Consider the following 25,776-nt stretch of genomic DNA (forward strand, 5'->3'; position numbering starts at 1 on the left):
GCCCGTAACTGTCATGTTACAGGATGTGTTTGAAAAATGACAGTTATCTCTCTCCGAGGCTTAACGATGTTGCTATAGAGGTAGCGGTTTTCGTGTCACCTTCTTCTGCCGCGTCTATAACCTGGACCTTGTCCCTATTGGATTCCTGATAGCTCTATGTCATGATACCTGGGATCTGGCCTCCGCTGACATCTGCTCCCTCACCGCTGCCCTGTATGATGTATATGATATAATATCCTAATCCTAATCTATTGACCTGAGAGCGTATAAGTCTCATGCATACAGAGTGGAGACCGACACTGCGCCTTCTGAATCAATATTCAGTCTCTTATTAGTTCACTAATGACGTCATTGAGGCATGAGACACAAGTGCCTCGCGGCTCATTGAGGTCATTCCCAGTGAATCGATAAGCTGCAATCTCATGAATATTGGTCCAACCACAACATGGCTGTCTACACTGTGTATACTGTAGGCGACACACTCGATTGTACAGTGGGATTTCTTGTGTGTAGATAGTTAGCATGCCTGAGGCCCGAGGCCATCGGGGTGGTTACCATCGATGGTTACTATCAATGGCCGTATGGCACGTTTCACCAACCGATGCCAATCCATGTTCTTTGACTGACTGGCCAGAACCTAGGGGTGGGGCTTCACAGGTGTCAGGGCGGAGCTAAGCTCAGTGAACCGGCACATGGGGCCTGATTCAGAACTGACCGCTGGGCTGCAAACCTTCTGAGCGATCAGGTAAACGCCACCCTGCAAAGGTCTCCCCCCCCCCCCATCCCAGGGCGACAACCATTTGTAATCACTCACCACCGAATGGATTTCCCCCGTTCACAGCACTGATTAAGAGAAGGAGGCTGCTGCGGCCATCAGGGGCCCTCCCTCCCAACGGCCAGGCAACACCAGTAAAACGCCCACAATCGGAAGCTTGCTGTTGAACACCATGCGCACGGCCGGCGATGGCTTTGTTTGCAGGGGGACCCCACGCATGCACACTGCGTACCATGCGCATACCAGCCAATCAGCTCCTAATTGTCATTTTTCATTAACAGACTGTAAAATGACATGGACTGATTGGTTGGTAACTCATCCCACACGGAGGTGTGAGGTGTATACTCTCCATCTGCAGCATGTGATTGGCCAGCACCTAATCTCCCACACGCCCTCTGCTCTGCCAGCTGGGTGTATTGTGTAATTCAGCACAACCCCTAATTACGTATTGACCAACATCACATATAAAGCCAGATGTATCAAGCTTCAAAAAGTGATAAAATGGAGAGTGATAAACAAACAGCCAATCATCTCCCACCTGTCATTTTTCAAACCCAGCCTGTAACATGGCAGGTAGGAGCTGATTGGCTGGTTGTTTATCACTCTCCATTTTATCACTTTTGAAGCTTGATACATCTGGCCCCTAATTACCAGTAAAGGTTACAGAGGGCCATCTAGTTACAGAGCAGCGGTGCTAACAGTGTACAATGGGCCTGATTCTGGGGTCGATGGTGTCATGTTAACAGTGTACAATGGGCCTGATTCTGGGGTCGATAGTGTCCTGCTTACAGTGTACAATGGGCCTGATTCTGGGGCCGATGGAGATGTGCTAACAGTGTACAATGGGCCTGATTCCGAGTTCGATGGAGATGTACTACAGGGTACAATGGGCCTGATTCTGAGTCCTACGCTGTCATGCTAACAGTGTACAATGGGCCTGATTCTGAGTCCAAGGGAGATGTACTACAGTGTACAATGGGCCTGATTCTGAGTCTGACGGTGACTTGCTAGCAGTGTACAATGGGCCTGATTCTGAGTCTGATGTGTCTTGTAACAGTGTACAATGGGCCTGATTCTGATGATGTCTTGGTAACAGTGTACAATGGGCCTGATTCTGAGTCTGATGGTGTCTTGCTAACAGTGTACAATGGGCCTGATTCTGAGTCTGATGTGTCTTGGTAACAGTGGACAATGGGCCTGATTCTGAGTCTGACGGTGACTTGCTAGCAGTGTACAATGGGCCTGATTCTGAGTCTGATGGTGTCTTGGTAACAGTGGACAATGGGCCTGATTCTGAGTCTGATGGTGACTTGCTAGCAGTGTACAATGGGCCTGATTCTGAGTCTGATGGTGTCTTGCTAACAGTGTACAATGGGCCTGATTCTGAGTCTGATGTGTCTTGCTAACAGTGTACAATGGGCCTGATTCTGAGTCTGATGTGTCTTGGTAACAGTGTACAATGGGCCTGATTCTGAGTCTGATGGAGATGTGCTAACAGTGTACAATGGGCCTGGTTCTGAGTCTGATGTTGTCTTGCTAGCAGTGTACAATGGGCCTGATTCTGAGCCCGATGGAGATGTGCTAACAGTGTACAATGGGCCTGATTCTGAGCGATGCTGTCATGCTAACAGTGTACAATGGGCTTGATTCTGAGCGATGCTGTCATGCTAACAGTGTACAATGGGCCTGATTCTGAGTCTGATGGTGTCTTGCTAACAGTGTACAATGGGCCTGATTCTGAGCCCGATGGAGATGTGCTAACAGTGTACAATGGGCCTGATTCTGAGTCTGATGGTGTCTTGCTAACAGTGTACAATGGGCCTGATTCTGAGCCCGATGGAGATGTGCTAACAGTGTACAATGGGCCTGATTCTGAGCCCGATGCTGTCATGCTAACAGTGTACAATCGGCCTGATTCTGAGTCTGATGTTGTCTTGCTAACAGTGTACAATGGGCCTGATTCTGAGTCTGATGTGTCTTGTAACAGTGTACAATGGGCCTGATTCTGATGATGTCTTGGTAACAGTGTACAATGGGCCTGATTCTGAGTCTGATGGTGTCTTGCTAACAGTGTACAATGGGCCTGATTCTGAGTCTGATGTGTCTTGGTAACAGTGGACAATGGGCCTGATTCTGAGTCTGACGGTGACTTGCTAGCAGTGTACAATGGGCCTGATTCTGAGTCTGATGGTGTCTTGGTAACAGTGGACAATGGGCCTGATTCTGAGTCTGATGGTGACTTGCTAGCAGTGTACAATGGGCCTGATTCTGAGTCTGATGGTGTCTTGCTAACAGTGTACAATGGGCCTGATTCTGAGTCTGATGTGTCTTGCTAACAGTGTACAATGGGCCTGATTCTGAGTCTGATGTGTCTTGGTAACAGTGTACAATGGGCCTGATTCTGAGTCTGATGGAGATGTGCTAACAGTGTACAATGGGCCTGGTTCTGAGTCTGATGTTGTCTTGCTAGCAGTGTACAATGGGCCTGATTCTGAGCCCGATGGAGATGTGCTAACAGTGTACAATGGGCCTGATTCTGAGCGATGCTGTCATGCTAACAGTGTACAATGGGCTTGATTCTGAGCGATGCTGTCATGCTAACAGTGTACAATGGGCCTGATTCTGAGTCTGATGGTGTCTTGCTAACAGTGTACAATGGGCCTGATTCTGAGCCCGATGGAGATGTGCTAACAGTGTACAATGGGCCTGATTCTGAGTCTGATGGTGTCTTGCTAACAGTGTACAATGGGCCTGATTCTGAGCCCGATGGAGATGTGCTAACAGTGTACAATGGGCCTGATTCTGAGCCCGATGCTGTCATGCTAACAGTGTACAATCGGCCTGATTCTGAGTCTGATGTTGTCTTGCTAACAGTGTACAATGGGCCTGATTCTGAGCCCGATGGAGATGTGCTACCAGTGGCGTAGAAGGAGGCACAGGGCTGTATTTCAGCGTTTGGCAGTGTCTGCCGCCGTGCCTGCACATTCTCATGTACAAATAGATAAATATAATTAAATATTTATGTGGATCAGTAATTGTTTCTGGGAGACGTTTCCCGCGGTAACAATAAAATGTTGTTTGTTTGCGGTGATATAATTTGTTTACTTCCTTATTACATCCTTATTACACGCGTGTCCGGCACGTCTTATACTGTGTATACCAATATCAAGGCCGGGGAACATTGGCTGCAGCTTGTCAGGGCTCCTGCAGTCAGCAGGCAGTCAGCACCCGGCAGTCACCTATACTGACTCTTAAGGCCCCTCTCTCAGCCAATCAGAGAACGGCAGGTCATTTGACAGGTATTTTGAAAATCTAATAGCCGCCACTGCACTGCCCGTCCCGTCCCACAGCGGCAGCGCAGCATACCCGGCCAGGTCATCAACACTCGCCGCACCCGGCACCCGCCGCCCGCCCCCACTATTTGTGCTCACATGCCCGGCCAGGTCAGCAGCACTCGCCGCACCCGGCACCCGCCGCCCATCCCCACTACTGGCGCTGCACCCCACCTGCTCCTCATTGGCATCACCACTACCCGCCCCACTGCTCCTCACCGCCCTGCAGCTCCCCATTTGTTTTACATGTGATAAATCGCAAGCGATTTATCACATGTAAAAATTGACTCATCAAGTGCCAAATTGTGTGTGAGCCTCCCGGGGAGCTGCCGGGCAGCTCGCAGGAGAATTGGGTCCGACTTGTCCTTAGGACAAGTCGGCCTAATGTATGGGGGCCTTTAAGGTGCCCACACACTAGAAAGATTTTTGGGCCGATTTTGGTCTGATGCGCGCTCCCGTGGATCTTTTGCTAAATCTTTTGATCTTACATGCTGCACGAAAGATCAGAAGATTTAACAAAAGATCCACAGGATAGCACACGGGATCTTAAGAGAAATCTTTGGTGAAGATGTGCACTTGCCTGAAATCTTCTGTCCAGGACAGATAAAAGATTTCAAGGCTAATTTATGCGCATGTCTTATGATCGCAGATCTTTCTAGTGTGTGGGCACCTTTACATCCCGACATCCGCTAAGAGAGCGGCACCAGAATCCCAACAAGAGGGTGGGGGTGGCCAAAGGGTAAAGCTGCGGGGGGGTTAGGGTTAGGTTAAGTAGTAGTTTCATTTTCCTGTTCAGTAGTTTCCTGGGTATTAAGTTTGTGCCATTGGCAGGTTGAACTTTGGCCTCTCAGCCTTTTGTCCCTGTTGACTTAATACCAGGGTTGCCGACTTTTTCTGTCTCCTCTCCGGGAGAAGCCCGGAGAGGAGACTTCCAGCTGCAGGTCGGGGGGCGGGGCTTGAGCTTTACATCATTAAGCCCCGCCCCCAGGATGGTAAAATGACTCGATTTTAGCTCCGCCCCCTCCTCTGACACCCGCGGATTGACGATTTCAATCCAAAAGGTATGGGGAAGACGCCGCAATCGGGGGGTGGCGTGGGGGTCCCCCGGAATACGGGAGGGTTGCCCACCTTTCCGGGGGGCCGGGAGGAGGACCCGATTTTCTGGATCCTCCCGGTAATTCCGGGAGGGTCGGCAACCCTGCTTAATACATGTCAACTATATGGGTTAAACCAGTCATGTCCAAACTGTGGCCCTCCAGCTGTTGTGAAACTACAAGTACCATCATGCCTTGCCACAGCTATTAGGGAATGCTAAAACTTTGGTAAGGCATGCTGGGATGTGTAGTTTCACAACAGCTGGAGGGCCATAGTTTGGACATGCCTGGATTAAACTATATGACTGTCTGCCTAGACACTGTAGATTCCCCGCACCACACCCTCCAGAGCATCAACGTATGGCAAGATAAAGTTAAGAGAGATAAAGTACCAGCCCATGGGAATGCCCAGCGTTTTATGGGCGTCGCCATGAAAACACTGGCGTTACCATGGGTATGCAGGTTGGCCGATGCTGCCCACCCCATCTTCGTTCAGGCGCAGTAAAAGTCAATTTTCACTAACTTCTATTTGTGAAGCCTGGAGAAATAAATCAGGTGGTCGGAGGCATGCGACGATGTGTTTTCGTTACACATTCCCTGGCATGTTACCGAGGGGAAACGTCGGCAGGGGGAGGGCAGGCGTTCAGACGGGCAGTGGACGGCGACGGCGTCTAAGCTGCGATGTTCGCGATGCCCCAATGTATTCACAATGAGGCAAATTCCTTCTCAAATGGAAAAATCCATGTGCACTGCAGGTGGGGCAGATGTAAAATGTGCAGAGAGAGTTAGATTTGGGTGAGTTATTTTGTTTCTGTGCAGGGTAAATACTGACTGCTTTATTTTTACACTGCAATATAGATTTCACTTTGTAGTAAAACCCCACCCAAATCTAATTCTCTCTGCACAAGTTACATCTGCCCCACCTGCAGTGCACATGGTTTTGTCCATTTGAGAAGGAATTTGACTTTGCGAGTTAACCAGATTAATAAGGGCCTATGTCCGCACAATCCGTCGTACAATCCAGCTGCTGTATATCCGACCTGTCGCCTCACAACGCATTCTGCTCCCAGTCACGACTGATCAGACAACTGTCGATGGTTGATGGCCGATGTTGAATACTTTTGCCATCGATGGGGGAGAACCAGATGGTTTCCCTACATCGATGGCACAGCAAGCCCAATGTTTTTCTTTTTTTGTAATCAAAGTGCCGTGACATTGGGCATAGCTCCGTCCGGTCACCCTTGAAGCCCCGCCCATGTGCTTTGATTGGCCCACAGGCCAATCACTAAAACATGATAGATGACCATCGATATGTAAAACTATCGGTGGTCACCCATTGCATAGTTTTACACTATCGATGGCCAGTTGCACTTTTGCCATCGATGGCAAAGGCACCGATGACCATCCCTTCTTCCATGTGGGGGCGGGACAAAGTATATGCCGCCACAAATGACATCAACGGGCTGGCTTGGATTACGTGAATTGCACCCTTTGCACAGGTCAGAAAGTGGTGATGACAGAGGACTGGCCACTGGTCTCCAGGACATACCCTGAGACTATACAGCTGGGCCCATCCTCCGCCTATCACTCCGTAACCTTCTCGTAACTTTATTATCAGATTGTACAGTGTAACTTTTATCCTGACTAATATTCTAGAGAAATCCAAGTTACGTAATACAAATATCTTGGGGTTTTTTTTGTATTTGCTTCCTCCAAATCCTGCGGTCTGAGCTTATGGTAAACCATGACTAGCCAGCCGGCATAAAGCTACAGAATTACCCGAATTACCCCGTGTTCCTGTGACCTTTGACCCCAGAGATAAGGCTCAGAAACATTCAATGTCACACATTGTTCCGACAGTTATTCTGGGACAAGGCCAGACTACATGACTACACGCCTGACCTGCAGGCAACTCTGTAGTCAGCAGACGTCATGCGATCACACCACCACGCCACTGTACGACACGCAGAGCACGGCGGGGGGCTGGTCCTGAATCATGTATCAGTATATCATGTGTGCAATATTCTCAGCCACTGTATGGAAGGGTTTTGGGGTAAATTTATCAGCTCTTGGAAAGAGATAAGGTGGAGAGAGATAAATTACCAGCCAATCGGATTCCAACAAGTTATTTTGTAGGTCAGCCTGTAACGGGATAAATACGATATATCGGTGGTCAAAAGAACGCATCCTGAGTTAGGAGATGATTGGTCGGTATTTTATCTCTCTCCACTTTATCTCTCGAAGCCTTGATAAATCTCACCTTTGATTTTTAAATGCCTCCCAACTGTCCCGCTTTCCTCGGGAATGTCCTGTTTTTTGGGGACATTCCCGCGCCCCCGCCTGGGGCCGGCAGTGTCCCGGTGTGTTTATGATGGGGGGCAGTTGGGAATCCCCCCAGTCACCTTTGAATAGACGCTGACAGCGTCTATTCATGCCCACACAGCGGCAAAAACAGGGCGTGGCCTCGTGGGAGCGTCGCGAGTAAAGGCCCTGCCCCCTTCCTGCTAGGCCATGCCCCAAAAATTTGCGGGCACCTTCGGCACGCGACAGCGTCCCTCCCTGTACCTCTTCGTTGTTGGGAGGTATGTCTTAATAACATGATGAAATAGTTGGTTTGGGCAGCGCTACTGATAAGTACAGAGTGGTGCGGGTACTTCAGCTTCATGCCCCTAAATGTCTCTCCAGCCTCACGCCCCATCTCTGTGTCTCTCAGGGTTGCCTACTTTTAAAGTCTCCTCTCCCAGAGAGGAGACTGTCAGCAGTACTTCGGGGGGCAGGGCCTGATGTAGATGTCATCAAGCCCCACCCCCAGTACTGCAAATCCCGTAATTTGCGGGTCTTCAAGGAGGGGGAGAGGCTTAATATCACAATTTTCATCTTTAGTCCCGCCCCCTCCCCCGAAAAGTCGCGAATCATGGGAAATTACCGCTGCCGTGGGCGAGATGTTTTTGTTTTCTTTCCCATTCCCCCAATCCTCTTCAGTCCACCCCCCTACTGCCAGATTTAACTATTGTGCCACACTTTACTGCATACCATATAAATAATATGTGGGAGGCACCCTGAAACACATCACCCATTGGCAGATGCAAGGGGGGGGGGGGGGCAGTTGCCTGGCAACACCCCTTCACCACAGCCTGCCATTGGCCACTACATGCAGCATAAAGGGTGGAATTTGAAACCCCCTCTCCAGAAATCATGTCTGTCCCTGAGCCTCCCCAGTGATATGAGGTGGCCTGTCTTAGAGGCTGCCATAGTATCCTGATCGGTGGGCTGTTTGGATGGGTCCATTTTCATCATGTAGGTCAGGCATGTGCAAACTATGTCCCTCCAGATGTTGTAAAACTACAAGTCCCATCATGCCTTGCCACATTTTTCCTATTAGGGAATGCTAAAACGATTGCAAGGCCTGCTGGGATGTGTAGTTTCACAATAGCTGGAGGGCCATAGTTTGGACATGCCTGATGTAGGGGATTGGGTGAATGGGGATGAGGGGTGTCCAGGCCCCTTTTTTGCTAAATTTGTCCACACTTCCTTCTTCAGCAATTATTTCTATGACTATAGATGTCTATTAGCAGAACCACAGGCGCGTCCGTATATACATGTGACCTCGCAGCTATGTAATGGCCTCCATCTTGCCACAGCTGAATGTGGCAGAGGTATCTGACTGGATAGCACTACACCTTGTATCCCTGCCAGGGCTAACAGCAGCACTGTGCCGTGCCAGCCCCCTGGCATCTTGTTCTCAGACCTCACACAGGGCCAGATGCACTAAGCTTCAAAAGTGATAAAATGGAGAGTGATAAACAACCAGCCAATCAGCTGCTGCCTGACATTTTTCAAACACAGTCTGTGACATGGCAGGCAGGAGCTGATTGGCTGGCTGTTTATCACTCTCCATTGTATCACCTTTGACGCTTAGTGCATCTGGCCCCTAGCCCCTGTATCCGCTAACATCTACCAGCTCACCATACTCCTTGTGCCAGCGGGGCGTTGTGACCCCCATATGGGTCACCTGGTGCTTCAGAACATGGCATTCTCATGCCAGGCCTCCTGCTTGCCTGTGCCCTATATGCTATGGACAGACAGGGGCACGTGTGCGTTCACAGGTGTCCAGCCAGCGTTGGTGCCCTTCCATCTACCTGATTCTAGTTGTTACATGCTGAATAATTCACCACAGGGGCCGTTGCTAGTGAGATCCCGGTGTCGGTATTACGTACATCGCTCCCCAGACGCTCTGTTATTAAGGTGTCACTGGGCGAGGAGGGAGCTGTGTATTTACCAGACAGGCCGCCTCAGAATAGCGGCAGCACAGGGACACTCAGGGACCTCAGGGACACTCCGGGTTCTCGGGGACATGACGGATTAACCCTTTCGCGGCAAGACCCAAGGGTTCTGGGAATGAATGAATCCTAATGTAGTGATCGTACATTGCTGACTATGGATAATGGGATTGTGATAGATGAGGCTGGTAGCGCCTGGGGAGGAGCGGATATGTGGGTATGTGGCAGATATGCGCTGAGCTAACGCCACCCTATTCGCACAAACCTCTCACTACGCCGCTGTTGGTGGAGGGAAGGATCAGGGACAGCTTCCCGGGACCGCTGGCCACATTTGTACTGATCTAATGATGATCCTTGGGAAATTGCCGCCACTCAGTCTCTAACTCTCCTCATATTGCCCGATTCAGGCCTGATCATATGGCAGCAAATCTGGATCGGTCAGCATTCAGCTGCCGCCCTGCTAGAATGAAATCCCGCCTTGCAAATCAAAGTGCTCGCTGTGCGAATGTGTATGGGTACAAATATGTCCAAAAGCCATGGTAACAGGCTCGCCATCTGGGCACCAGTCATTGCGTAGCCAGAGACTTACTCAGTGGTGCGCTGGAAAAAGGTATATCCGACCCGGAGCTGACGTCACACACCCTCCCCTAGCACACTCAGGCACGGCTAACGCTCTCCTGGACATTCCCAGTGTTTTCCTGGACACTCCCAGCGGTTTCCTAGGCACGCCTGCATTTTTCTTAGCACTTCCCCTAAACAGCCGTTACCACCCCCAGATGCCAACTTCCTGTCAATCACCTTGCAAGCGGCGTGCAAATAGAAAAAGTTGCAGGACTTCATCGCAGGACTGCCTTGCGTGTGTGTACTACAGCACGCCTCCCAACTTTTCCATACCTCCCAACTTTTGTGATCTTGAAAACGGCACACTCGCGCGGTGTGGCCTATAAAAAGGGGGCGTGGCCTCATGGGATGATGCGTCCCTGATTTCCACCTGTCTGCAATGCTAAATAGATGCTGTGCACATGCGCACAGCGTCTACTGCGTTCAGGCTCAGGGTACATCCAACTCCCCCCCCCCCGCCAAGGGACACTGGCAGTCCTGGACGGAACCACCCCAAAATACCGGGATGGTCCCGCAAAAAACGGGGCAGTTGGGAGTTATGCCGCTCTGGGTTTTTTTTTTGGGGGGGGGGGGGGACGGGACGGGGGCGGTCTGCAGGCCTTAAAATAATTATCTATATGTACAATGTAATCGTGTCATAAATTTGCAATAACTGTTATGGCCACAAGATGTCCTCGCGCCAGTAATGGGAGAAGCTGAGATGTAGGAGATAAGGGGGTGTGGATTGAAGGATCAGCAGCATCTAGGTCGACACCAAAAGGCCAACATGCACAATGTCAACATTTACTTGCAATAGATCGACATTGACAAAAGGTCAACATGCAATAGATCGACATTGACAAAAGGTCGACACACGTAAAATGTCGACATGGGAAAGTTTGACACATGAACAGGTCTACATGAATTTAAAAAAAAAAAATTCAGGTGTCAGTGTCGACACCTGAGTACATGGACCCAAATTAGGATAGCGCGTACCCTCTCATGGCTCTCTTCCGGCCAGGTGCCTTGAAGCCTTTCCCTTTCACAATCAGAGTCCACTTGGATGTTACGGGATCCAAGGTATCCCCCCCCCAAAACCTGAAAAACTCATCATCTGTCGACCATTGCAATGTCGTCATGTTGTTAGTGTTGACCCAGTGCACAGGGCCGGCAGATTTTGTCCACACAGATTTTTTTTTTCTACAAACTAATTCTGATAGATCAGAGTGATGATAGATAGATAGATATTAGATAGAAACTCTCTCCCCTCCCCCAAGGCACTTACCTGGTTAATAAAAAGGTGCAGTAGGCATTAAGCAGGTTCTCTCCTCTGGACCTTTTTCCTGCACATCTTCCCCTCACACTCCTCCGTTAAGCTCCGCCCCTTTTTCTGTATTCTATATTTCCTGGAGAAGGAAACCCTGGCTTCTCTCATTGGTGGGCGGCGGCCATCTTTGTGTAGTCTGTATGGGGGCATTCATCTTCTTTTAGCTCCTGCTGCATGCTCAGCAGCATACAGGAGCAGAGCCATCCTCTGCCTGCCCTGGCTTCCGCAGCTACTGTAGATGACAAATACCAGATGACAGGGCCGGGGGGGGGGGGGAGAGAGGGAGGAGAGAGGGTGATCGCTCTGCATGTTTGTTGTCTGCTCCGAGCCAGCGGCGGAGCAGACAGCATAATTTTAAAAAAGAGTGGATTTTCTTTTGTGCCCCGTGATCATGGGGCCCCTCAGAGCTTTGGGGCCCAGGTCAGATGTCCCCCTTGAACCCCCCCCCTGTCGCCGGGCCTGGCAGTGCATGTCGAACTGTTGCCAATGTTGAAGGTGTAGCTGCATTTCGCATATGCACCAAGAGCCGCAACACTAAACATTTCAGTGCTTGGAACCGGTAGGCAACGCTATCTGTGGAAGGGATTGCCCAATAGAACCCTATGGGCTTCTTTTTCCCGATCAGCACCAATGGGATCCCTCCCAGTGTCCCCAGCAGCTGACGTGTACAGATCAGTGAGATCCGCGTTCAGATCAGTGAGATCCGCGTTCAGATCAGTGAGATCCGCGTTCAGATCAGGGAGATCCGCGTTCAGATCAGTGAGATCCGCTTGCAAATCAGTGAGATCCACGTTCAGATCAGGGAGATCCGCGGTCAGATCAGGGAGATCCGCGGTCAGATCAGGGAGATCCGGGGTACAGATTAGTGAGATCCGCGTACAGATCAGTGAGATCCACGTACAAATCAGTGAGATCCATGGTCAATTTAGTGAGATCCGCGTACAGATTAGTGAGATCCGTGGTCAGATTAGTGAGATCTGGGGTACAGATTAGTGAGATCTGCATACAGATTAGTGAGATCGGCATACAGATTAGTGTGATCCCTGGTCAGATTATTGTGATCCGTGGTCAGATTAGTGAGATCCGGGTACAGATTAGTGAGATCTGCGTACAGGTTAGTGAGATCCGCGTACAGATTAGTGAGATCCACGTACAGATCAGTGTGATCCGGGTACAGATTAGTGAGATCTGCGTACAGATTAGTTAGATCCGCGTACAGATCAGTGAGTTCCGGGCACAGATCAGTGAGTTCCGGGCACAGATCCATGGTCAATTTAGTGAGATCCGCGTACAGATTAGTGAGATCCGTGGTCAGATTAGTGAGATCCGGGGTACAGATTAGTGAGATCTGCATACAGATTAGTGAGATCGGCATACAGATTAGTGTGATCCCTGGTCAGATTATTGTGATCCGTGGTCAGATTAGTGAGATCCGGGTACAGATTAGTGAGATCTGCGTACAGGTTAGTGAGATCCGCGTACAGATTAGTGAGATCCACGTACAGATTAGTGAGATCTGCGTACAGATTAGTGAGATCCCGTTACCTAAAAATCACCAGAAATCGCAAGTGATTTCTGGCTTGGCCTAAAAATTTTGGCCGAAAACCGCACGTGACATATGCATAATATATGTGCGATATGGTTCGTTTTTTTTTTTTCTAGCTGCCTATACAAATTCGCACCCTATTACATCTCGCCCGCTACCTGTTCTAGAAGGTGCTAATTAAATAAGAAGTAGAATCTGATTGGTTGATATGGGCAGGTCAGGGTTGCCGACCCTCCCGAAATTTCCGGGAGTCTCCCGAAAATCGGGGCTCCCTCCCGGCCCCCCGGAAGGGTGGGCAACCCTCCCGGATTCAGGGGGGACCCCCGCTGGCCCCCGGATCGCGGCATTTAAATGCCGCAATCCTCGGGTCTCAGAGGAGGGGGCGGAGCTAAAATGACACAATTGCGTCATTTTAGCCCCGCCCCCTACACGGAGATCACTGAATTCGCCTGTTTACCAGCATTGGGGCGGGGCTTAGTGATGTCACGCTTAAGCCCCGCCCCCTGAACGGCTACTGAATCTCTCCTCTCCGGGCTTCTCCCGGAGAGGAGAATGAGAAAGTCGGCAACCCTGGTTTAAGTTCTGCTGGAATAGAAATATTTTCAAATCTTGTAAGAATCCGTAACCAGGGAAGACTCTTGTGTATAGATCAGTCCCATTGTGGGGTTATATATAGGAACTCCGGTCTGTGACCCTATAAATCACCCATGACTGACTGTATCCTATCACACACCGATCCCATGACTTGCGGCCATAAACAGCTGAATAGCAGCCTTTTGCTGATGTTCTCTTCCGCACTTTTGTTCTTTGCAATTCGAGAATCGAATTAATTACAGCAAATCCACTTGAGTCCACTCATAATAAGACTGTAGAAGCCAGCTTGTCTGGCTGAAAACAGCATAAACTCACCTGGCTATTGGCAGGAATCCTTAGCTCACACACTGGATCTGGGCCCGGGGGTTCGGCTTGTCTTGATTGACGGGCCGGCTGATTTGAATGACGGTCCAGGATAGGCGGCTTGAGGTCAGAGGTGGAGATTGATGGGGTGATGTTCTTGCTTCCAGAAGATTCTGCCTCTTGCTTCAGGAAACGTTGGACTGTTGAGTACAGAACAATTATTAGCCTGTGTTAGAGATCTAATATTTCTGATATTCTCTCTACCTATCTCTTTTCTCCCTCACCCCATTTATCTATACTCTCACTGCTAAACTATCTTCACCACTTCAAAATCTTTCCCTCGTTCTATATCTAGCCTAAAACTGATTTAGCGTTGTGGCATGTCAGCCAGGCCTAAGCGCACTGCGGGGGCTCCCGCTAGATACGCTGCGCTGGGCGAGCTTGGGGAGTCTGGCAGGGCCAGAGCCAGGCCTCCATCCAGAGGCGGTGAGAGGGGGCTATCCCCTTCTCCTAGACGGAGGGCTGCCGGAGCGCGGGCGGGACCGCCCGCTCCGGCGGTTACCAAGATTGTGCAGGGCAGGTCAGGGCGGCGTGGCGGTGCTGCCGGAGGCTCAGGAATCCCTCCGGCAACCCGCTCACACCAGTCACGCGCGGGGGGGCGGGCGGCTAGAGGTTATGTGCCGGCACCCGTCCCCGCTGTGTTAAACAGCGTCGCGCGGCGGAGCTCAGGCGCTAGGCCTGAGGCATCCGCCGCATCAGCTAAGAGGGATGCGGGTGCCAGGAGTCACTCCGGACCCGCATCCGCGCGACAGGCAGGCAGGAGAGAAAAGTCAAGGCGCGACGGTCGGGGGACCGGAGCGCTAAATAAAAACAAAAAGGGGGGTGCAGTGCCTATGAGCACTGGGCGTGTAATGGCCGCCAGAGGTAGAACTGGCCGCAGGGGTGCAGCCACAGATGCTGCAGAGGGTGTTGCAGGCACTTCTATGCCTGGAGCGCCCTCTGCTGTAGGAAGGGGTAATAGCAGGAGGTCCCATAAAAAAGGAAAAAATAGGAATGTGGCAGCAGCGCCATCTGGTGGTATTAATTATGATGGCAACCCCAGGGGACAATTTATTGAGGGCATGAGGCATAAGTTAACTGATGCCGAATTTGCAATGTTTAAGTCGGCCGTAGCTACGTGGCAGGATAATAGCGAGGATTCGGCTGAATCCGTATCCTCAAGCACTAATTTAGGTGAAGTGGATTCGCAAAGCAGCGAATCCGGTCCACAAGAGCAAGTTCCCTTTGCTGTTCCAAGCGGAGAAGGCGGGGGTAGTGACGGGGACCAACAAAGTGATTCAGAAATGAATCCGGTAGAAGGGGTTAGAAATTCTAACGCCAGATCTAGACGGGCAGCGAGGAAAAGGTTGGTCGCGGAGAAGGCTAAGGAGACCAATAGGGCGCCACAAGGGGCCAGGAGGCAACCGGGTCGCTCATATGCGGACGCGGTTGCAGGGAGGAACACAGAGGGTAACACCGTGTCATTAGACACATCGGCGCTTACATCTATATGCGCAGCAGTGGTGTCGGCAGTGGCTCCTCTGTTAACCACCGGGCCAGGTGGGCAGGGGGGCACTGCCCCTTCGGCAACTTTGGAGTCAGTATCTGACCTCATAGCCAAAGCAATAGCTCCGACTATTACTGCGGCGCGAGGGGCAAATGCCATTTCCTCTGCTGAAAGGGTATCGTCTAATGTCCCAACTGTGATAGGGGTTGTTAATGAACCTCTATTGACAGGTCAAGATTCCGCCGAGCAAGCCATGGAAGGACCATTGTCGAGTCAAGGAAGGGGTGTACGTGGAAGAAGGAGGGGAACATCATCTGATACTGGTGAGTCCACGAATGATCCTGACTGGACAAATTATGATAATACCAGGGCTAGCAGTGGTGGGTCTGAGGATTCATACGTAGAAAAGAAATCTAGGCGAAAAAGATCTGCAAAGTCTCGGAAGAGACGGCGCAGAAATGAAACCTCAGATTCCTCGTTGGCATCGACGTCTTCCGAAGATAAGTCATCTTCGGACGGCGTCGCGAGGAGACGAAGGCGGAAGAGGCGTAGAGAATATAGGTCCCATAGCTCCGGGTCCTCTAATGTATCGGTCAAGTCCGATGCAGTACAGTGCGCGAACACCGCTGTTAAGCGGGGCTTGCGCCCTAGGGCCAGGGATAGGATTAGAAAAGGGCGCTATGTAGATATCTTTGCTTTAACAAGCAAGGATAGGCGGGCCCTCCTAGCCGCAAGGAAGAAAGGACCCGCTAGCGAGGATGCCTTTCGCACTTATAATAATTGGGTTAGAGGCATACTTATTTTTGCGGCCTGTTATTTAGAGACACATCCAGATGAATATGTGAACCTGGTGAGATACCAGTTCCTTATTCATAAACTCTACACCTCTTACGTCGGTCCCGGTTGGCGGGTCTATGACGAAGAGTTTAGGAGGAAGCAGCACGGCCGGGAGGTGTACGATTTTGGTAAAAAAGACGTAGAGTTATACGGCAGAGTTGCCGAATCAGCTACACCTATTAGGGCTGCTGAGAATAAGGGGTGGGTAAGACAGTATGGGAGTAGGCCTTACAATAACATTAATAAGGGAGGTAATACTAAGCCTGGCCATGGTAAGTGCTACTCATTTAATAATGGGCAATGCAGCCTGGGAAACCGGTGTCGTTTTCGGCACCTTTGTCTCAGATGCGGAGGTCCACACGCAATCAAGGATTGCACAAAACCACCAACTGGTGGGGGAGGTGGGGCTCAGTCCACGACAAAACAAAGCCGCGGTCCAGCGGCACCTGTCGTTGGATAGAGCCCCAACTCCAATAGTATTGGTCAGGATGTTACCATGGCTGGAACGGTATCCGGACAGAGATGGAGCAAGATTTTTGCAGTCCGGATTTTCACAAGGTTTTCAATTACCTGTTTCCACTCCAATTAGTACGGGAACTAGGGGAAACTTACGCTCCGCCATGGAATATCCTGACATAATATCCCAAAAAGTTGAAGCCGAGGTAAAATTAGGTCGCATGGCAGGCCCGTTTTCAACACCACCAGTTGAGGGACTAATTTTGTCCCCTATTGGGGTGGTTCCCAAAAAAGTTAAAGGGAAGTTCAGGCTGATTCAACATCTTTCTTGTCCTAGAGGGTCGTCGGTCAATGACGCCATCAATGACGATTTGTGCACAGTTAATTATTTTTTATTTGAGGATGCTATAGACATCATTCGAAAAATTGGTCCTGGTGCCCTCATGTGCAAATTGGATGTTGAGTCAGCTTTTAGACTATTACCTTTACATAAGAACGCATTTCAGTACATGGGATTTAAATTAAATGGGGGTTTTTACATAGATAAATGTTTGCCCATGGGTTGCTCCATTTCATGTGCTTATTTTGAGCGCTTTAGCACATTTTTGCAGTGGTGCCTACAGGAAGTGACGGGAGCTGACAGCATTACTCATTATTTGGATGACTTTCTTTTAGTAGGTCCTCCAAGTTCTGACCTGTGCCTTAGGTTACTAGAAACAGCGCTTGATTTATTTAAAGATTTCGGGGTTCCCGTGGCAGGGGAAAAAACCGAGGGACCTACTACTAATTTGGTGTACCTTGGAATTGAAATTGATTCCGAGCTGGGTCTGTGTAAACTTCCTCTGGATAAGGTACGCCGTCTACATGACGAAATACTTTATGCCATCGCGGCTGCTAAGTTAACACTTAGACAGGCCCAATCTCTATTGGGCCTGTTTAATTTCGCATGTAGAGTTATACCCATGGGCAAAATATTTTGTAGAAAACTTCAGCGAGCGACCGTCGGGATTCGCAAACCCCACCATTTTCTACGTCTATCTTCAGAAATGAAGAGGGATTTGAAAGTGTGGGAAATGTTTCTGAATAATTTTAACGGCATATGCATATGGCAAGCTCCAGCCGTTGCAAATGCGGAGTTGGAATTATATACAGATGCTGCAGGATCTTCCGGATTCGGCGCATTCTATGCGGGACGATGGTGCGCAGATGCCTAGCCCGAATCTTGGGCACGAGACGGCATGACCAAGAATATGCTATTATTGGAAATATTTCCAATAATGGTCGCCTTAGAGCTCTGGGGCGCAGAATTGGGAAACAGGGAGGTTGTCTTTTGGTGTGATAACCTAGGGGTGGTCCAATCCATTATGCAACTAAGGTCAACCTCTCTCCCAGTTTTGCGTATTTTAGCACGGATAGTGATGATGTGCTTGGCGAACAACATTACGTTGCGAGCCAAGCACGTCCCAGGCGTACTTAATGATGTAGCGGATGCATTGTCCCGTTTCGAATGGGTAAGATTCAGGCAACTTGTGCCTTTAGCCCAGAAGTATGGTGAACAATGTCCATCTTTTTTATGGCAGGTGCCTCTGGAGGGGTAGAGGAGCTGGCCCTGCGGTCGCTAGCGCCAGCTACATTTAGAGCTTATCTGGCCTCATGGGAGCGCTGGAGCGAGTTCATGCTTGAACAGGGTGGCACAGGTAAGAGCTCAAAGCGTCTTATTATTATACGTATGGAACCTGTACATGGAGGGTAAGTCCAGAAGTTTTGTTGGACGCTCTCTGGCAGGCATATCATTCTTTTTGCGTCTTGGTGGGAAGAGAGACATCACCAAGTCTTTCATCCTTTCCAGGATGCTAAAGGGATGGGCCAGAACCAGGCCGGTTTTGCCCGACAGGCGCCGGCCGATTGATGCCGGCCTGTTGCGTCGAATCTCGAAGTCCCTAAGAGTAATTTGCTCAAACGATTACGAGGTTCGACTTTTCAGGCTGGCCTTTGCCATGGCTTTCCATGGGGCGTTCAGAGTAGGCGAACTGGTGTCCGCAACCAGGGCATCTCCCTCGCCTATGCTGTTTGGCCATGTCGACGTGCACCACGACGGTTTATGGTGCAAGATACAGCGCTCAAAGACCGATGTAGCGGGCAGGGGTCAGTGGGTCCATTTGGGTCGGAGTGGCGACCGCCGGATCTGTCCGGTGGCGGCGGCTCTGGCTTACGTGGAGTTGCGGCCCCAATTGCCTGGGGCCTGGCTGATGCACATCGACGGGTCCCCCCTTACTAACTTCCAGTTTAGGTCGGTTTTCAGGCGCTGTATATTGCATCAGGGTCTTTCTCCAGCCGACTTTGGGACACACTCTTTCCGTATCGGCGCCGCTTCGGCAGCCGCTGCGGCGGGTTGGTCACAGGTCGACATACGAGCACTCGGAAGATGGCGGTCTGGTGCATTTAAGCGATACATCAGGCCGACATAGTCCAGTGAGCCCATTTGAGGAGTAGCCGCTCGCCCAAACGCGCTTTAGTGTTTGGGGGGCCTTGAGGAATTTTTTGTGTTATCACCAGTCTTAAATTAGGCTCTAGCCAACTGGTGGAAGATTTGTGTTTTTTGCCTCAAGTCAAATCGGGCGACCCACCCCCCACCCCACCCCACAATATAAGAAACAACAAGTAGGGATTATAAATAATTTAAGTGGGTCAAATAATCAATTAGTCTTAAATAGATCACCCAAATCACAGTCCTAGTAGTTATCAACAATTTAATATAGAACTCCAAAATCACCTTTAAGGGAATCTCCCGGGCCCGTTAAAATTTTTGCCATATGTTTGCCTTTATTTCAATCTTGCTAACATTATCTATCATTTCGACTTACAGGTCAACGCTTGGACACCAATATGATTTGGATGGTGGGGCATTCATTTATTTATTGGTTGTCCTTGTCCCAGGTAACCACGGATACGGAACGTTTCCCTGAAACGCGATTTATCCGTTGGCTGGGGCGTAGAGGTATGAGGTGGTCCGCGTTGAGGGGTCTTTTGGATGAGTCGGTTGGGTCATTTGGTTACCCACTTTTTGTCATCATTCACTTGGGGGGCAACGACCTAACGCATAATTCCGGTCTCAATATACGATTTGAGATTAGGAATTTATTGCTGGATCTGATCAGAGAATGGCGATTTTGCCGTTTCTTTTGGTCAGAGATTATACCTAGAAGGGTTTGGAGAGATGCACTCAATCCGGGTGCCATCGATTTGGTACGGAGGCGGATCAATTCTGTAGTCGGCAGGGCTATAGTATCGGAGGGCGGAGTGGTCGTCAGGCACGAGGCCATATCCTTTAGAAACGAGACCCTGTACAGGCCGGATGGGGTGCATCTCTCTATAGTCGGCATGGATTTGTTTTTTCAGAATTTGATAGACGCATTGAGAAGTTTAGAGGTTTAGTTGAGGGAGTTTTTGTCATTAGATTGGTGGCGGGTCAGTTCAAGTTTGAACTGATATGGCGGAAAGAACGGTAGTTTAAATTAGAGCTGTATCTACACTTAGCTGGTGGTTGATGTCGAGATGTGGGCATCACCGATCCAGGTGGGCCCACATCTGGACCTTAACGATCATCTACTTCGGATAGGGTAAATTGTTGCGGACATTTGTAGTTTAGGGCAGGTGGCCCAATTTTTTGATGACGCGGGCAGAGTGGTGAGCTCTGCCTTAGTGATATTGCGAGGTCAGGGGCAGAAGCAGAAGGTCAACCCCCTGACCTTAAGGGCAAGTGGCCCCCTTTGAAAAGTCCGCTTACAAATTGTGCCGTTGTCTTGGACGCTGGCAGGTGGCCGGTCCTTGGCAATTAAGGGCAGGAGACCCTTAGATCCGGAGTTTGTTATTTTTATTACTTTGTTATTTTCCAGCAATGTTATTTATCTTGCATGCCGTTCTTTGCCCGCCACCTTAGTTAGAGCAGGGACATAAATTTTAGTTAGATTCAAATAGGCCGCCCCTGCTCAAAATAAATAAGCCGTCCCCTTTAAGCCCATTCAGTTGTACGCGTCTTTATTTCTTAGATAAGTAGCGTGAGTGTGGATGAATGCCTATGTCTGTGTGGAGTTTAAGACTGTAGAAGCCAGCTTGTCTGGCTGAAAACAGCATAAACTCACCTGGCTATTGGCAGGAATCCTTAGCTCACACACTGGATCTGGGCCCGGGGGTTCGGCTTGTCTTGATTGACGGGCCGGCTGATTTGAATGACGGTCCAGGATAGGCTGCTTGAAGTCAGAGGTGGAGATTGATGGGGTGATGTTCTTGCTTCCAGAAGATTCTGCCTCTTGCTTCAGGAAACGTTGCCCTCCCTCCCGCCCCCATTGTTAGTTAGAATTCGTTTTGAGAAGTCGATCGCATTTATTCGTTTAGTTGTTGTCGGCTTATTTTTGTTTTGGCGGAAAGAACGGTAGTTTAAATTAGAGCTGTATCTACACTTAGCTGGTGGTTGATGTCGAGATGTGGGCATCACCGATCCAGGTGGGCCCACATCTGGACCTTAACGATCATCTACTTCGGATAGGGTAAATTGTTGCGGACATTTGTAGTTTAGGGCAGGTGGCCCAATTTTTTGATGACTCGGGCAGAGTGGTGAGCTCTGCCTTAGTGATATTGCGAGGTCAGGGGCAGAAGCAGAAGGTCAACCCCCTGACCTTAAGGGCAAGTGGCCCCCTTTGAAAAGTCCGCTTACAAATTGTGCCGTTGTCTTGGACGCTGGCAGGTGGCCGGTCCTTGGCAATTAAGGGCAGGAGACCCTTAGATCCGGAGTTTGTTATTTTTATTACTTTGTTATTTTCCAGCAATGTTATTTATCTTGCATGCCGTTCTTTGCCCGCCACCTTAGTTAGAGCAGGGACATAAATTTTAGTTAGATTCAAATAGGCCGCCCCTGCTCAAAATAAATAAGCCGTCCCCTTTAAGCCCATTCAGTTGTACGCGTCTTTATTTCTTAGATAAGTAGCGTGAGTGTGGATGAATGCCTATGTCTGTGTGGAGTTTAAGACTGTAGAAGCCAGCTTGTCTGGCTGAAAACAGCATAAACTCACCTGGCTATTGGCAGGAATCCTTAGCTCACACACTGGATCTGGGCCCGGGGGTTCGGCTTGTCTTGATTGACGGGCCGGCTGATTTGAATGACGGTCCAGGATAGGCTGCTTGAAGTCAGAGGTGGAGATTGATGGGGTGATGTTCTTGCTTCCAGAAGATTCTGCCTCTTGCTTCAGGAAACGTTGCCCTCCCTCCCGCCCCAATTGTTAGTTAGAATTCGTTTTGAGAAGTCGATCGCATTTATTCGTTTAGTTGTTGTCGGCTTATTTTTGTTTTGGCGGAAAGAACGGTAGTTTAAATTAGAGCTGTATCTACACTTAGCTGGTGGTTGATGTCGAGATGTGGGCATCACCGATCCAGGTGGGCCCACATCTGGACCTTAACGATCATCTACTTCGGATAGGGTAAATTGTTGCGGACATTTGTAGTTTAGGGCAGGTGGCCCAATTTTTTGATGACTCGGGCAGAGTGGTGAGCTCTGCCTTAGTGATATTGCAAGGTCAGGGGCAGAAGCAGAAGGTCAACCCCCTGACCTTAAGGGCAAGTGGCCCCCTTTGAAAAGTCCGCTTACAAATTGTGCCGTTGTCTTGGACGCTGGCAGGTGGCCGGTCCTTGGCAATTAAGGGCAGGAGACCCTTAGATCCGGAGTTTGTTATTTTTATTACTTTGTTATTTTCCAGCAATGTTATTTATCTTGCATGCCGTTCTTTGCCCGCCACCTTAGTTAGAGCAGGGACATAAATTTTAGTTAGATTCAAATAGGCCGCCCCTGCTCAAAATAAATAAGCCGTCCCCTTTAAGCCCATTCAGTTGTACGCGTCTTTATTTCTTAGATAAGTAGCGTGAGTGTGGATGAATGCCTATGTCTGTGTGGAGTTTAAGCCTGTGAAATGTTTATACAATCTGAGCGTTGTCTCATATTATACAAAATATGAAACGTATTAACACGGAAATGGCATTACCGCCTAAGAAAATATTTCCTAACCTGCCCCAACCCCCAGGCAACTTCATTATAGTAATAATAATAATGTTATTTATATAGCACTTTTCTCCTAATAGGACTCAAAGTGCTGGCATTAGCCTTTTACAGCACAAAATACAAAACAAACGTAACAAGGGACATTAGTGAAATGCTTGGGTGAACAGGAAAGTCTTGAGTCTATTTTTGAATGTTTCCAGAGTGGAAGGTTCTCGAACTGAGCGGGGAAGTGAGTTCCATAGAGTTGGAGCCATTGTGCTGAAAGCTCGACCCCCAGATGAATTCAGGGAGATTCTGGGTACTGTTAGTAATCCTTCATCTACAGATCGCAGTAATCGAGTGGGACAATAAGGGATCAGAAGCTGCTGCAGGTACCGTGAGCAGTGCCAGATTAAGACTTTGGGGGGCCTGGGGCACTTTAGACAGGGGGGCCCCCTTGCACTTGTCATTACTGGCCACAAACTGCATGGGGGAATATTACACTGTCAAAACACAGAGTAAAGGCAGTATAAACTTGGTCAATGGGTAACTTCAGGGGATATATCTATATAGATATACACACACACATACACACCACATGAAAAGCCTGTGTTTGTCCCTCTGCACCTTACTCTGTAGGAGACCTCACAGTCCCAGTGCTGCCTTTGATTAAAAACCCTCCCATGACTAGGCTGCTGCTGCTGTCCTCCATGGGCCTGAAGCATGTAATGAGCTCTACCAATCAGAGCTCAGCACAAACGTCTCAGCCTCTGCCCTCTGGTGCAAAGTGTCATGGGACTTAGTCAACTCTGAGTAATGCACTGCACACTTGGCTCCCAATGTTTAGCACCATTAATCATTGTCACATTGGCAGATAGGTGAAGCTGCAGCACTACCCCACTGCCATGCACAAAACCTTTAGCTAAAAAAATATATATATATATATATATTTTTTTTGGGGGGAAAAATACATGCCAACCACAGGGGGCCCCTAGCTAGAGGGGGGCCCAGGGGCACTGACCCCTTGTGCCCCCATTATAATCCGGCCCTGACCGTGGGCCCTGGTCATGTAGAGCTTTAAAAGTCAGTAAGCCAATCTTGAAAATTAGTCGCCATTTTATAGGCAGCCAGTGAAGGGAGTACAGAATGGGTGCTATGTGGCTGGAGCGGGGCTGATTGGTTAATAGCCTTGCAGCTGTATTTTGTACCAGCTGCAAGCGGTGCAATTCAACCAATCAGCTTTGTGGTAGCATTTCTGAAGTATGTTCTGTAAAATAATAGGTATAAGCTTACTGGATGCTGTGAGCATCTTCTCTACTGGCCCACCGCCACTCTTTTCACTGCTTGATACATCAAGTCTTCATCACATTTTTCGCAATACGACCGTGGTATAAGTGCTTGTGCACTGGCGCTTTTTGGTTATCTGTGTGGCCTGCCGAATCATGCCCATTGTCTTGAAAAAGCTATGTGCCCGTATGGCAGGCATTCACCCACCCCCCACCCCCCCCCATAACAGCATTCTTCACCGCTGGTTATTTCATCCTGTTTCTTTTTCTCTTCATAAGAATTTACCAAAAAAGCAGAAAATGTTCTGGGATGAGAGCAAGAAATAAATACTCTGATTTCGGTACTTGTGTATTATCAATGCTTAGTGGGCTATTCTGCGTAAGAAAATCGCATCGCATCCGATTTCCTATGTCATTTATTTACTGCTCTCTGTCAGTGCGATCGCATCCGATTTTATATCAGATATGATTTTTGTAATGTATGCACTGACAGAGAGCAGTGAATAAATGACATAGGAAAATCGCATTGCATCGCATGTCATACAATAATCGGATGCGATGTGATGCGATTCCACTACGTTAGCGTACGTAGCAAATCTTGGCCCCGTGATAATACACAAGTCCCCTGATGATCTATGTTTTGTATCGGGATTTTGGGATGCATTTTCCTTAGCGCTATTGGCAACCAATCAGAATTTACTTCAGGTTCATTTTGCACCTTCTAGAAGATAGTAGAGAGGATCTGATTGGTTGCCCATAAACCCCACAGTACTGTATGGGGGGTAGTGCTATAGCCTCCATTTTTGTTCAGAAGGGCGATTTACGGCGATAAGCCAAGAAATAACACTTTTATTAAGATTAAAACCATGGAACTTCCTATTTTGGATAATTGCAGATCAGGAGGTGGCGGTATACGTGTATGTAATGGAATACGCGGTGGATCTGGGCTTTGTACTGTTCCCGCTTGCTGGAGCTCCGGATCTCACCGTGTTCCTGCCGCTGGCTGGTTATGCCACGCAGGGAAGCCTGCATACATTATAAAGCATAAATGGCCCGGCTATTTATAGCCCAGCAGCCTCTCGCGTTACAGAAACCTTCTCACTGAATACTAATCTGGGAGCGCAGAGCTGCGGCCACGCAGGAGAGTGAGCCATGGAGACATAGGCCTGCACTGAACTGTCCAGGTTACCATGACAACACTGCCTACTCGCGTTACATACAGCAGGCCGGTGTGTGTAGTGTACAATGTGCACAGCAATGCTGACCGCGCACGTGTCAATGATTGCCCAGAATCTGTTCTGAAGGGCCGCATTGCAATAGGAATCAGCGAGGTGGCGGCGCGGATGTGCAGAACCGCTTGCAGGGCTGCAGTTTGCGATTGACCTGTCAGTTCCTCGTTCACAGCATAGGCAAAATGTGGCCCTTTCTCTCTGGTGGCGGGATGTACTAAAGGAAAAATGCGGTAAAACACCCGTTTTACCGCATTTTCCTATGTATCAATACCCGTCTGCCCCGTTTTCGCTAGGCAGGGTATCGCCACCTGGGTGGTGATACCCTATAGAAGCCTATGGGCTTCTTTCGCCGCCCGCCGTCCGCGACCCCCCCCCCCCCCCTCCCATCCTCCTTTGATCTCCTCCCCCTGGTGTCACAGCCGGGAGGACATCCGGCTTCAGGGGGGAGGAGGAGACGCAGAGGGACACTGACAGCCGCCGGGATGTGACGGAGACCCCCGCAGACCACATCACAGGTATCGCGGGGGTCTCCGTCACCGC

At 49.5% G+C, this 25,776-nt stretch overlaps 1 protein-coding gene across 2 annotated transcripts in view; it reads left to right on the forward strand.

Moving 5' to 3' along the window:
* ADCY3 (adenylate cyclase 3) overlaps nucleotides 1-25,776 on the forward strand; it is a 137,115-nt gene that overhangs the window by 59,281 nt on the left and 52,058 nt on the right. The gene's annotated exons all lie outside the window — the stretch shown is intronic.

Source organism: Crinia signifera, chromosome 3 (assembly GCF_055691185.1).
Source record: "Crinia signifera chromosome 3, ASM5569118v1, whole genome shotgun sequence".
In the NCBI taxonomy this organism is placed as follows: Eukaryota; Metazoa; Chordata; class Amphibia; order Anura; family Myobatrachidae; genus Crinia; species Crinia signifera.